General features: G+C 37.6%; 1 protein-coding gene and 1 long non-coding RNA gene across 2 annotated transcripts in view; one reads left to right on the top strand and one right to left on the bottom strand.

Annotated features, from left to right (window-relative positions):
• Positions 1-250: 250 nt before the first annotated feature.
• LOC115924027 lies at positions 251-4,210 on the bottom strand. Its single transcript, XR_004064140.1, has 3 exons — positions 3,832-4,210; positions 1,681-1,805; positions 251-1,177 (listed from the first exon to the last, which is right to left on the bottom strand). It is a non-coding gene; the product is annotated as an uncharacterized LOC115924027 (long non-coding RNA).
• Positions 4,211-5,992: 1,782 nt separating this feature from the next.
• The window catches only part of LOC115924023 (divergent protein kinase domain 2A-like), a 71,840-nt gene continuing 63,212 nt past the window's right edge, over positions 5,993-14,620 (top strand). The window contains exon 1 of the mRNA XM_030985584.1: positions 5,993-6,294. The gene's annotated coding sequence lies outside the window, so the exon portion shown is untranslated. The remainder of the gene's footprint in view (positions 6,295-14,620) is intronic.

Below are 14,620 nucleotides of genomic sequence, written 5' to 3'. Positions count from 1 at the left end.
AAAAATGTTTGTTCTTCAATGTTCTTTTTTTGTTTCATTCAGTTGTTCTATATCTACCCTGTCCATGTTTGAAAAAAGTATATTGTAGATCCTAGCAGTTCTAAAGATATAGGCACATTATCGTGTCAATGTACCCATTAAGTGTAACGCAAGTTACCATGGAATGGCCCTCATTGTCATTATTGTTACTATTTGTAATATTGTTATTATTATTAATGTTATTAATTATATTACTACAGTATTACTATCGAACTACATCATTTTATTCCCCCCCCCCCCTTCAATTTACTATCCAGTTCAGCATCCCTAATATATTTGTCAGAACTTGACTTAAGATTAAATATCAAAAAACTATGTTTCATGTACACGCATTTAAAAGAACAAATGATTACTTTCATGATCCTCGATATATCTTCTTCTTCTTCTTCTGGTAATCTTCAAAAGGCGTTGTAGCCTATCACGAAGATGAATTAATACTAAAGATTACAAGTGGTGTGAGGAAGATAGATTGTTTCTAAGTGGGATAAGGAGAGTAGATGCCTCAGAAGTAGTCTCTGGCAGTTCTCTGGACTGTCAGCATGCACTATATTTGCTGGAAGTAAGTTCCATTAACTTTGGGACAGAGTGTTGGGCAAATACAAACTTGTCTATGTCGCTTCTGGCTTGGTGCAACTGGAGGGTCATGTCATGGTACTTCCTGCTCGTGATTTGTTAAAGCCCGTCTGTACTAGTTTGGTCAGGGGGATTAGACCACCCTGCAAGGTCACTTACAGGTGGTTATCTCATCAAATCAGCTCTCAATTAATATAAGAAAAAGAGGATCATGGGGGACCAACAGGCACCGATTAGGCATTGTTTGCTATATAGAGGGCGCAAGTAGCTATAAGTAGTGCAGTGGGAAAATTTTCAAGGGAGAGCAGAGAGACCATCGACTATCTTGTGCACCATTCCCAGTCTTCTTGCAGAGTGCCTTGTAGTTGTAGATATAGTAGGCAACTAAAGGTGCTGATCATCTCAGTCAAACTGCTGGTTCACTTGTGGTCCCCATTGTGAAGTAGCGTCCTGGACATCTGAGATGTTGTAGGGATCCCAGACACAGGAACAGTTCTCAAGATGAGGGTGGACTAGGGACTTGTACAAAAGAAGCCTGGGTATCAAACCTTCTGCAAGGGACAACCTGCATAATAAAAACAAAAAGAGAGGAGAAATCAAATAAGATTAAAACTGCTGCATTATATTGGATTTTCAAAAATAGACTTTGTTTAGGTCTTGCATTTTAATTTTATTAACAAATGATAAACTTATGTCTATCTGATAGGGCCTTTTTTGAAAAGAAGAGTAAAGGTTTAGATGTATTTCCAATTATTTTAAAAGTAATTTCCAATTTATTTCAAGTTATTATTTGCTAGACTTTTGTGAACAAAAGTTTGTTAGATATAATGTAATATTTAGGAAAAAATGCCTTTGAGTACGTCTTTTAATATGCTGAGAGAATAAACTGTAGCAACACCATAGTTTGTCACCTAAATAAAAAGCTAGAGAATAAATGAGAATTACAAGATATAATGCAACACAAGATGACAGTTCCCCAAATCTTTGTATATAGTCCAAGTCGAGTGCGGTGTTCGCATGGGCTTAGATTATACAGTCTGAATATTTTCGAACTTCATACAAACATACCTTGCCAGAGTTCAACTTAGGTGTCCTGTCCTTGATTAGATCTACACCATAACATTTGATGATCAGGTCCTGGTGCTCTTTGTTGCACTTCTGTGATCATTATCTGCTTCTTTGTTCCATAGGATCTACAATTTAAAGAAAACATAAACTTAGTAAGGTTCCTGCTAATATCAAATGCATGCATTAGTTATCAGTTTATAACTTTGTTCATTTCCTTTAATAGAGAAAGAAATATCCATATCATATGTAGGGTTGGATCCAGAATTCTCACCAACATAAAACTAAAAGGGGTGGCATAAAATCCTGAAAATAAACTAATTATTTCAAACAAGGCACAATGACATGAGTAAGAGCAAAATCAGGGAAAGAGGGAGGGGGGGGGGGGGGGGAGACACCTTTTTTGTTTTGTTTTTGTTGTTGATGGTAGATCTAGCCTAGTAGTAGATCTAGATCTACATTCAAACTAAGCTGAATCTGGACCTGGATCACAATAATGACACATGTGCACAACTAGTCTAGTCTAGTGGAGCAAAAACGAGACTAGACCCATGGCTATGGAATTCTTTGCTATGGCATAACACAAGCTATAGATCTAGATCTAATTGCCTATTTTTAGTATTATTAGTAGGTGGCTCTAGACCTAGATCTAGACCCGTCCCTAGACCTATGCCACATCTGAAAAAGGGGGCACAGAATGATTGTGCACCCCCCCCCCCTCTCCATAACTTCCACATCATTTATTTGATCCACCTACACCAGGCATTTATTTAGTCTTTCTTTAGTAGAATGCATTAGGCCTAGAATCTAGGCCTATACTAGATGCGGGGTTAAATGCTGTTTATATTTAAGTGCTAGATCTAGACTAGACCTAGACCGAATTTTCCGTCTCTTTCGTTCGTTAGCCTCTTATTGGGGTAGGGTCGGCCGGCTCTCTCTTTAGAGACGGAAACCGTCTATACACATTCCCTTGATAACGCCACGGCCATTTCAGGTCGTAGCGTTTTGCCCCCAAATTCCCCCAAAATGTCATTTTACCTCGTGCATGTTATATTGTAAATTAGGCCTAGGCTATAATAAATCAGTTCCACTTACCAACTTGACTGAAATAATCAGTTTAATAGTCCCTTTTTAGGAATTTATGGGTCAAAATCGAAATCCATGTTGAAAAAGATTTTCAAAATGGATTTCGATTTTGACCCATAATTTCCTAAAAAGGGACTATTAAACTGATTATTTCAGTCAAGTTGGTAAGTGGAACCGATGAATTATAGCCTAGACCCTAGGCCTTATTTACATGTGGATATGCACGAGGTAAAATGACATTTTGGGGGATTTTGGGGGCAAAACGCTACGACCTGAAATGGCCGTGGCGTTATCAAGGGAATGTGTATAGACGGTTTCCGTCTCTAAAGAGAGAGCCGACCCTACCCCAATAAGAGGCTAACGAACGAAAGAGACGGAAAATTCGGTCTAGACTAGACCTAGATCTAGGCCTAGCCCTAGGCTCTGCTTAGGCTTTGCTTATCCCGAATGTTTCTGTCTCTTTCGTTCGTTAGCCTCTGATTTGGGTAGGGTCGGCTGAAGAGAGGAGCCGACCCTACCCAAATCAGAGGCTAACGAACAAAAGAGACAGAAAATTCAGGCCAGACTATGCTATGAATACTAGCCTAGCCCTAGGCTTTACAGTAACACACTGTAAGTTATAGCCGCGCCAGCTCAGGAAACGCAGTCGCTTCTTGGTGGAGTGTTACAGCCGGCTAGAACCGACGGATTGAAGATCATAAACCGCTCGACGAGATCTCATCGGCTTGGACTAGCAATGAGCCATTCGCGCAGTCTCCAACAGGTCCACATCTACGACCGATTACTATCGGAAATCAAGCTATGAACTGAACTTAAAATTATGACATATGTGCTCTAATGAAATAACCTACGGTAAAATCCTGATTGTTTCTGAAAATACTACCGTCGATGACTTAAATTAGAGTTCATTCAATCAGTTAATATTCTTTGGTCAGAAGAAAGAAAAGGAGGATGGGGTAGGGGGTTAACCGGGTAATACATTGTGACAATGCGGAGAGCCGCTCACTGCAATGACGAACACATCACAATCATTTCAGAGACCTTCACACAAAATGGATCTTTACTTACTTTTCTTGATATCATAGGATATCACTTCGATGCCAATGTTCGCCTGAAGATTTTCTGCTTCACTGAGATGTACTTGACAAACTTCTATTATAATAGAAATTCACTTAAAAGAAAAATGTTTCATTGTTCGTAATTGAGTAACTTGAAAGTTGCAGATCATACAACCGCCATTTTCGTGCTCAAATCGTAGGGAATTCTGGGAATGCAAAAAATGTTTTATGCATGACCTTATACATAAAACATTTTGTCGATGGCCAATCAACTAACAGTAATTGGCGTATTTTTTACGTCATTGCTCATGAATATTCATTGACCCTCCAAAACCGTCGTTCAAATCGGACAAAACCCCCATAATGCATCTAATGCAAAACCTATGGAATGTCAAAGGTCACGATTTTAGTTGGCCCTCTAGTCCTCCTACGGAGGACATACTGTGTATGATCGAATCTCTTTGAATAATGATTGGTATAGCGCCCTCACTTGCATCCACTGTATATTTTAGGAGCTCCTCCTTTTATCTGATGTTACAAGCCAAACGTTGAGGAGACAACGCAGTGCCCCTCCCCTGTATACAGGGGCGGCAGAGCGACTTCCAAAGTGTGGGGGGGGGGGGGGGGGGGGGGGGGGAGGCACCAACAAAAAAGGGAACTTTCTTGAGAAAAAAAATGGCAACTACAAAAGGAAATTTCAAAGAGAAAATGTACAATTTTGTAGACGATGGTATAATATACCCCTTATACCATTATAGCCTACATTGTGATTACATTATCCTGGGATGCTTTCTATATTTGTTTCTCTCTATACATCATACAAGATATTGCATCATAATTTGAAGTGATGGTCTAAATATCCTTTTTTGAACGAGGAAAAATGTTAAGATTTGTAAGGTAGCAGTGCGAAATATTACATCTTATAAACAGGAAAAAACCCAATCCTGACGGGGTTATCAGCACATTCTAATAATGGAAGACTGAAAAGACCTTTGATAAGTAACATAATTATATCACCTATAATATTAGTGAGTGTAGCGAGCAAGCTTCTTGGGAAACTGCTCTTAGTCTTTTTAAATTAGGGGCAAAGGAAATTGAGGAAGAGGGGACACTTATCAAAAAAGGATAAGACACCTATCAGAAAAGAAAAGGAGCACGTGTCAAAGTACAAAAGGGTAATTATCAGAGGTGAAAATAGGGCACTGTCTTATACCTAAAAAGAGGTACTCCTCTCGGGATGAAAGAGGCACTTATGAGAATGGTAAATGGGCATTTTTCGATGGAAATGGGGCACCCATCAGATTTTTATAGGGGCATTTGTAAGAGGTAAAACGTGGGCATTTGTGAAAAGGTTTTTTTTCTACTGCTTCAGTTACAATAATTTCTCTGCTAACTTCTGAGCTCTATCCTACATGACAGCATTAAGTTCTTGCCTCTGTTACCATCCCATCTCTATTTCCTAGGATCCTACCTTTACCAAGGAGTTGCTCTGTGATAACTCCTTGGCTTTGCTAACATTTCTGTCTCCAATTATCCAAATTTTACTAACACCCCGCCCCTTCCAGTCTCATACTTTAACGAAAGGAATGATCATATATAGATCAATATAACATGAAAGAAAAACATAGATGTACCTTTAAACTTTTGTCCAGTATTAATGTGGATGCATATTTAGACCTGTCTTCGAACGAAATTCTTGACTGTGGCATCTGAGTATGATGCATTCAGAAAATTAATGGACACATCATGGGAGGTACAAGTCCCCAAATCAGATTATAGATGATACCAAGGAGATTGCAGGAGCTCACCTCCATCAATCTCCTTGATTTTGACAAAGATACAAAGCAAAATGCTTATGAATAAGCTAGGGTAAGATGTGAACAAATCAAATCCCGGGATTCAAATACCGGTATTGGAAAAATGAAAGATGCAGACCACCAGGAATCGTAATGCCCAGTGTTTTTATCATTTTTCTCCTAATCTTTATAGTTTTGACCGGCGTCAGAACCTCCTTAAAAACACCTGCGCGTCTTGGAAGAACTCTAATTTGTTGGTATAATATCAAATCCCAAGCACAAGTTGTGCGATGCTTCAGATCTTCGGGTTATCATGACTTCGGCGGCCACACCCACCACACCCTTTTTGATACAGCTGGCCTGGCAAAAGCAGCCTAGTTTAAGATTCACGATAATCATTGTCACTAATTAATTGTCAGGTCTTTGAAATCTTACCCCTGAGCCTGGTTCTTCGTTTTGGACGTTACATGGGTGATTAATACAAAGGGGACAAGAGAAAATATTACATATCATGATGATAAAAGATGCGAAACTCTAGTTAATTCACAGCGCCGGACTGTCATCAGTCTGTGTAGACCCACTCGTTGATGAACACGTACGCTTTGACGGCAAGTCCTGATTTTCGGGGGGAAGAAGTCAACTTTTTGGTCGCCGCCGCCGTGGTGAACATTAGTTCGGTAAGTAACATCATGAGTAAGGTCTGTAAGCAGATGATGTATTAAAATATCTTAAAAGTCAATCTATGTTTTCAATAGATGATAAATATGATGCGGGGGGGGGGGGGGGGGTGAGGGGGCAATTGTATATTTTGTTTATTTATCAACTCAAAACTAAATGCACTAAATTGACTTACACCATCCATCTCGTTTCATCCCCCCCCCTCTTTTATCACTCCCGTTTTGGCTTCTCTCACGTTTCTCCCCTGTGATAATTTTTATTATAGTGCATAACCATTAATAATAACAAATACTGGACTGCCAAAATAATCTTTGCAGGGTAATATGTAATTTTTATTTAGTTCTGTTTTGAATAAAATTGAAAAAGTGGTGGGCAAGACATTGTAGTAATTAACTTAGATATGGCCAGGTATAAAGAGTTTTATGTCCCTGAACGTCCCTGAATGCCCCAACAGATTTAAAACAGAATATTTATATCACTGACAAAAAGGGGAAGATCCTGAATTTGACAGGGAGGGGAGGGGGCATATGCTTCTTGTGCCCCCCCCCCTCTTGAATCCAATCCTGATTGGGCAAGCAATTGAATGATATTTATTTCCCTGGCTTGATGATAGAACTGATCTCTCCCTTTCAACAGATTAATTACAAGGTAATTAAAAAAAAAAAAATTCTGTCAGACCCATATTTCAAAATGTTTATTAGATTTATCAGGCCCTGAACCATTTTGATGTGGACGCATTTTTGCACACATTATTTTGTTGTCTCAATTGCTTCAATAACCCCTCATGGAATACCAAGTATTTATGTTTGATTGAAGGCTTACTTACCTCAAAAGCCATGTGAGGTCTAATAACGACTCCATTAATTTGTTGTTTATATTATGTAAGAAGCATTACCTGTTAAGAACATGAAAAACTGTGGTTGGATGCTACTGATCAGGCTTCTTTCATCATGTATTGACAAAAGGTTTGTTGAAGCTTAGCTTTCAGAGCTATTCAACCACAAGTGGGTGGTCTCGAGGCACTCATCAAATCTTTTACTTTCCATAATTTGGCTTCTTGACAAATACGTTTGTTTAGTCTGTAGTGTGATGATCACTAGATATTATTGCTTTGAAAAGGAGACACACACACCCTCTTGCATGCCTCGCTTACATGTACCTGGGGATTTGGAGAATGAATGTTTTTAGTGAGCATACCATACAGGTGCCCACATTCAAACAGTGAATCTTGATCAATTATGACCATACCACCATGAATTCTGATTTACACACAATTTATTCTCCCTCTCTCTCCCTTCATCTATCCTTCTTCTTCTTCTTCTTCTTCTTCTTCTTCTTCTTTTTCTTTCCCTCTCTCTCTTTCACCCTCTCTCTTTCTTTCTCATTCTCCCTCCCTCCCTCACTCCTGCTCTTGATCCCCTTCTCCCTCTACATCAAATGCACACCAAAACAAAAAGAAGAAGAAGAGAACTAGATTGTAGAACAAAATTTCAGCACATTGTACTTTCAAGTACATTGAGGAAGTATTAACCATCTGCATTATTATCTCCATTATTATCTCCATTATTTGATTTACTTAATTAATTTTTTTTAAAGACAAAATAATCTGTAAAAACATCTGAACATTTTTATGCAGCTACATCCACATCCTTATTGTTTTAAACTTAAAACAAATTTTTCTCCAGTAACTCCTTACAGGTGCTTATATCCTGTACAACATCTATTTAAGGTTCTTAGTTAATAGTTATTGAATGTCATCTCACAATGGGTGAATTTGATTGTTATTGTTTTGAAAGCAAATTTCTTAAATAATTCCTCATAGGTCTCTGAAAATCAATGATATTGCCTTTTGACCAAGTATGTAATACATGGGCTAAGTTGAGGTCCCATGAAACACTGCTATAATATATCTTATTTTCTAGAGCATTGGTGAAAAATATATTCATTTCACAATGAGTGAGTTTGAATGCAATCCATTGCAATGAAGCCAGTCTGTTCAGTAAAAATCAAAGAGGTTTATTCTGATCATTTAACCAAGCTCTGTTTGGGATTGGAGTTGGTAATTGGGCATGAAATGTATATTGATTCACCTAATCACTCAGCCTTGTACCTTTTAATAAACTTTTGTCATTTAAGTTCAGCTGGGGGTCATGCACCCATCGCTTTCATCTCTAGTAGTACAAGGAAAATGTCCAATTTAAGAATTAAATTTCAGCAAATTTGCATCTACTCTGTTATATATATTCACCTGTGCTTGCTACAATTCTTGAGAATTTTATCCTTGATCAAGAAAAATTGCATAGTCTGTACAAAGGATGAACTACCGATACTCTGCAGCATTGTTTCTCTAGCTCAGTAAAGTGTTGAGTAAATTTGATCCCTAGGGTTAGCATCCCAAATATTACCCCAGGAGACATTATTCAATGTTCACTGTTAACCTTTATTGATGTGATCAAGAACAGCTGACTCCCTTTACTTCACAAATTGCCGACAATCCTGGTTATTATGAAGCATACGGATCGCTGATTGATCTCCCTATCCCTGGAGGTTGACGACCATCTCAACTCAACATGAAAGCATCATCACTCTCCCTAAATCACACATAGTATATTTCATTTTTCATTTTCTCTTATTGTGTTTGCCTGCTCATGAGAATTTATCCCCTAATGGAAAAAAGGCTTTTAAAATTTAAAGAACACAAATTGTATCTGTAATGGTTTTTACCACGCTGCGATGGGTGCCACTTTGAGTTATATTTCAGATCAATACCGGTATGTGGAATAATGCATTATATTTTTATTTCATGTTATTATTTTACTATCAATAATTTTCAAGTGCAATTTTTCATATATATAATCTGTCCTGATCAACTTCAAACATATTTGGGTTGCTAAAAGAACTCTGTCCTTTGTGTGGGCATTTATGACATATATGGAAGGAAGGAAGGTTGAAAATCGATGGAATGGCTCTGGCTGTAATTAATAATTTGTTAATGTTTTTTCTTGACTTTTGTTCTTGTAGTTTATTATAATTATATATATATATATATATTATTATATAAGCCATTCATGACACTCCATTAATGAAAGGTTGGTCTTTGTTCGGGGATCAATGTGTATAAACTTGGTTGGACAAAAAAACCCAGGAAACCTATTAAGCAAGCTTGCAAGGTCAATTCCATTGGACAAAAAGGATATTAAAGACCCTTTTGAATGTAACAGAAACTGAAATCTAAGAGGAATAACCAAATCTTCTGTGACATAACCTTGTAGTAACACCACAGGTGTGCTGCTGCCCCCTGTTGATCACTATTGGATAAGGCATGGAATGGCTGGTCAGAGAAACTCAATAGTATGGTCAACCAGGGTATGTCCCTGGGTCAACCTGGTATTGGTTAGGTCCTGTTGTGATACTTCTCTACAGCTGCATTTATACTGCAAGGAAAACCACATTCTCTCACATTCCGGTGTTTTGTCGGAAGTTGCTCAGTCACTACCCCAAAACACAACGAAAAAACCCATATTGAAAAAATACCTCTGGAGTGTTTTTCTGAAATGAGAAACTTCTCAGGTCTTTTGCCATGTAAATGCTCGCTCTAAAAAACACTGGAGAATCATTCTGGTATTTTGGTCACATGAATCTCCTCGCTTCCATGCTAATGCATGCAGGGCAGCGATAGGTGGCGCATATATGCACAACTTACCCCCCCCCCCCCCCCCCCTCCCCCCCCCCCTCCCCCCCCCTCCTCACCCCCCAAAAAATTATTGAACACTCTTATGGGTTTTTCCGGTAGTGTAAATGGCAGTAATAAAAAGCGATGGTTTACAAAAAATTGGGTTGTGTAAATGGACCTAATGATCTTGTTTCCTGGTATTCTCTGTAATAATCATGAAAAGCCTACATCCTAAACAAAAAGAAAAAAGAAGAGAGTGAAATTTAAAAAGAGATATGCAGTCTTCCATGATAAAGATATTTGTCCTAATGTCATCAGGTTAGTAGGTCCCTGGGATGAGTGTATAAAGGTATGGTTCTGTCTTTTTGCATACACTGTAGCTATTATAGCTGTATTATTTATGAATCTTTTGTTCAAGTGAGATTATTCCTGAAGAAAAGTTTTTTTTAATTTTAGTGTACCGGTAGCTCCTTTCCTATTTAAAAAGTCTGCGTGATCACTTTGGCCCGAATTCACAAAGGAGGTTTAAGTTTAACCCACGATTTATTATATTTAAACCTCCTTTGTGAATCCGGCCTTTAAGTTGGAGGATTGGTCAAAGCCATAGTTCAGGGGAAATAATCTTTTCCTGGCACATTTAGTTAGTCTCATGAGGCAAGACTAAGATGATTGTCCCTTCGCTTTGATCAGATTCTAGAAGCTATAATGAGATGGGATTATCTGTGTAGCATGGCGGATCTGTTTTCCTCTTTCAACACACACCATTTCCTGTTGGAATTACAAAGTCTTTTGTTATTCCGAGGAGCTTTTCAAGACAATTCTAACTCCTTAGCTCTTCTAAGAATTCATCAACTTGGATTGAACGGAATCTGTTCATGAGCAGAAACACAATATATTTTATTAGTGCTAGCTTACCCCTGGAACTAATAATCAGCATGTGATTTCTGTGGAGGCATTCGAGCCCAAACTTTACTTAAAATGGAAATGTATGACAACTTTTTTTTACCCATGCAACTTATGTCAACACTCTGCAATTAATGTGGTTCCTCCAAACAAGAGATTGGTATTGTTTTTTTCTCCTCTGCTGACCTAGTTAAGAATATCTACTGTGTGTTTGGGTTGCCACCTAGTTCTTCAGACAAGGCTAGACTTGGTGGTCAAAGCCCAGAGGCAGACTGAAACTTTCATAGCTAGGGTCCACGCTTTACTTTGAACTTCTGAAAAGTATGCCCTTTCCATTCAGTTTGGAGGAAGCATCACTGCATTGATGTTGGTTAGGCCTGCATCCCAGAGCAGAGTCTCACATATTAGGAACTTTTAGATTGAGTGGACGAGAACTGCGTGAATGTCCAATGATCATGAGTGTCAATGGCAAGGCGTTTTAACATATATTCCTATTTCTTGATATCAAGAATTACTATTGCTTTATAACAGAAAATCATGCATGATTAGTGGACGTTCACGCCGTTCTTGTCCACTCAATTTAAAAATCCCTAATCAGTCATTTCTGTAGTTCAATTTTTGCTAATCATCACGTATACATTTGCAAATCATAGACACTATAAACATGATTTTGGTATTTATAATGGCCTAGAGCTGAGGAAATAAAGATAAATATTCTTTTGGGGGTGGGGGGGGGGGTGGATAATATCAGATTTTTAACCTGGCTCCCAAAATGGTATCATAATGGAAATTTTGTCATTTTTATTAAAAATGATTTACAAAATGCATTTATGAATGAAAGTGGTAGAAGAGAAACAAATTTCATTTCTAAAAACTAAACAGGGATATTTGGGCCTGAAACTTTCCACATACGGTACTTAAGCATAGATTCGATTCAACTTTCATTTTTGTACAGAAAAAATGGGTTAAACAGTACCTTTAAAACTGACATGTCCAAAACAACATTCATTCATCTGGAGCCAATGACTGTTGTTCGGACTTCTTTTGCAAACATAACTTACTGAGAACGGCTAACATCAAAAGTCTGGTCTTGCACAGGAATGCATAAGCACATGTGTCAATGTTGACAAGGAAAACACCAAATGGAGAAGGTGGATACAACTACGCTCTCTAGAATTATAGCCACTCAACTAATCGAAAGATCGCTATTGGTCTACAATTACCCTCTTTATAGTCATTTCAGAAGAAGATAGACGCCTCGTTGGTATTGGAAATAAAAGATGTGTTAGTTTTTCTAAGTTGGTTTGTGCTTCACTTCATGTTCTCCTACACTTGTTATCACATTTGTTTAGTCATACTGAATTATTCTCTTGTCATTTGGAGAGTCTATTTATTGATTGCTTTTAAATTGAACTTTTTGTTGAGTGTAAGAAAAAATTAAAGATAAGCCTAAGAAAAAAAGGGAAAAGGGATAAAGAGAGAGAGAGAGAGAGAGAGAGAGAGAGAAAGAGGAAGTTTGAAAGAAATAGCTAGAAAAGTTAGAGAGATAAAGAGGAAGAGAAAGAAGAGGGGGTACAAGATACTTGTAAGAGCTTTTATGAACTCTTGTGACCCTTCTGAAAAATCGTCAGTAATGGGCTCTTATTCAATTCCAAATTGTCCTTCTTTTTGTCATTTCAAACAGAGCTGGAAGCAACAACAAAAAAAAAGAGATGAAGAGTATGAAAAAGAGGCTATACTGTCACAGTTCTTGAAATTCTAGACCAAAGTGACATACAGACAGGGATGGGTCATCTGTTTTCAGTGAATATGATATGTTTTGATGTTGCTTGGGTCACACTTCATTGCTTCTTGATACAATATCCTCAAAAGTGATATTCCCTTCTCTATTCTAAGGTGTGTGAAATATATGCCAAGGCAAGGGTTAGTGTCAATATTTTCAGTGATATTCCTTTCTTGGTGCTTGGCTTTGTCTGGAAGAAATGCCAGAGATCTAATTTCTGTCATTTTTTCACAGGACTTAAAGGAAAAGACCGGTAGTGATAAAATTGCGGTTCAAACTTCAAGGGTTTTGGGTGCAAAATATCCATTCAATATTGTTTAAATATTGCCTTTAGAGGTTTAGATGGCAATACTTCAACCTAAATTCACAAAAAACAGAAATATATGCCCAAATGTTCAATGTTGAAGTGCATTTGCAATATATCTCCAGGCCGGATCGATATGATAATTTACCAAATATATCAATTAGTAGGCGGTTTCCCAGCAAAATTTGTATCATCACATTTTAGTCAAAACAAATTTTTCACGTGATCGGTAATAAGAGCTTCCATTTCATTTTTTGAGAGGGGGGCGTTTCCAAAACTGGTCTATACCTTTAAAAATACTGGAGTGTTATCATATGGAGAAGGGATTAAAGTTAGCTTTAGTCAATATAGTGATCCTTGGAGCAAACTTCATATTCACTGATGTAAGGAAGAATGATGAAAGAGAGTATGAGGTATTATAATATTATTGAAATAGATGAACAAAATATATTTTTTACTTATGATCATTTAGTTTGAAATTGAAAAATTATTTGAAAATCAGTTTGTGTCCCTTTTCCTCATCTAAAAATGAATGCACACTCATCACTAATGTTAGATTACTAATATTTCTGTGAAAGAGTTATTTCAGAGTGTTTTTTGGGGGAAGGGGTTGAATTGACAATACTGATTTTCAATTCTTGATACTGATTTGTACACCTCAGTTGATGATAATTTAAAGCATTTTATGGCTCATAGAATCTCCTTTAGTTACTTGCAATAGACATTATTTCTTTTACATTTATACCACAAATGTCACTGTACCTCATAAAGCATTCAAATATTATAATGGATGATATTTGTCATAAAGTTGCAGAAAGGTTACTTCCCTCACATTTTCTGACAGGTACCAGAATGCACATACCCTTGTCCAGAAGAAAGAAATGAAAATGCACAATTTTCTATTTTTGATCTGCATTCAACCATACAATTTATAATTCTATAAAAGTAGTGAATGATAAAGCAAACCCTGCTTAGTAGAGTTAATCCTCAAGATTAAAAGAATTTTCCTCCTTAATGTTTGTAATCTGTCAGAGTGATACATTGCACCATGCAATTCTCTGGAGTCAGTGCCCCCAATCTCACCCCATGACGAGGGTCATTGGCAGTGATGTGCCCTAGGCATCACCCCTTTATATGCCTCGATCTCTACCCCCTCCTCCTCCTCCTCCTTACTGCACGAACCATGCAGATATTAATAATCTCCATATCTTGAAGTCAATCATAATCTGTAGACAGGGAACAGATGTTTATATACTTGCATTATGAAAGAATAATCATATGCCATGCTTCAATATTTGTAAATGTAATGAAATGCTGGGTTAGTTATTTATGTCTCAAATAGCAGAGACATTGGAGGATAGGGATAGGAGAGAGGGGTGAAGCATGGGTGAATTAAGTGTTTGGGAGTACATAGTCTGTCCAGAGACGGAACTGAAGAGGGGTAAATAAGTTTTGTTGATCCATTGTTAACATTCTGTTGTATTGCATGTTATTTTTTCAAGAGTTTAGCTGTTCTCTACTATAATTTCCATGGATGTATTAAGGTCATTCTAGTCTTTTCTTCCATTCTTGCTACCATCCTGCATCTCCCTGGGATCAACCACAACCCCCTCCCAGGGGTCACCAACAACCCACATCAAAACTTTTTCCGTCTGCCACAAG

This window comes from Strongylocentrotus purpuratus, unplaced genomic scaffold (assembly GCF_000002235.5).
Source record: "Strongylocentrotus purpuratus isolate Spur 01 unplaced genomic scaffold, Spur_5.0 spur5_contig_836, whole genome shotgun sequence".
Classification (NCBI taxonomy): Eukaryota; Metazoa; Echinodermata; class Echinoidea; order Camarodonta; family Strongylocentrotidae; genus Strongylocentrotus; species Strongylocentrotus purpuratus.
This window is presented reverse-complemented; position numbering and strand designations above follow the sequence as displayed.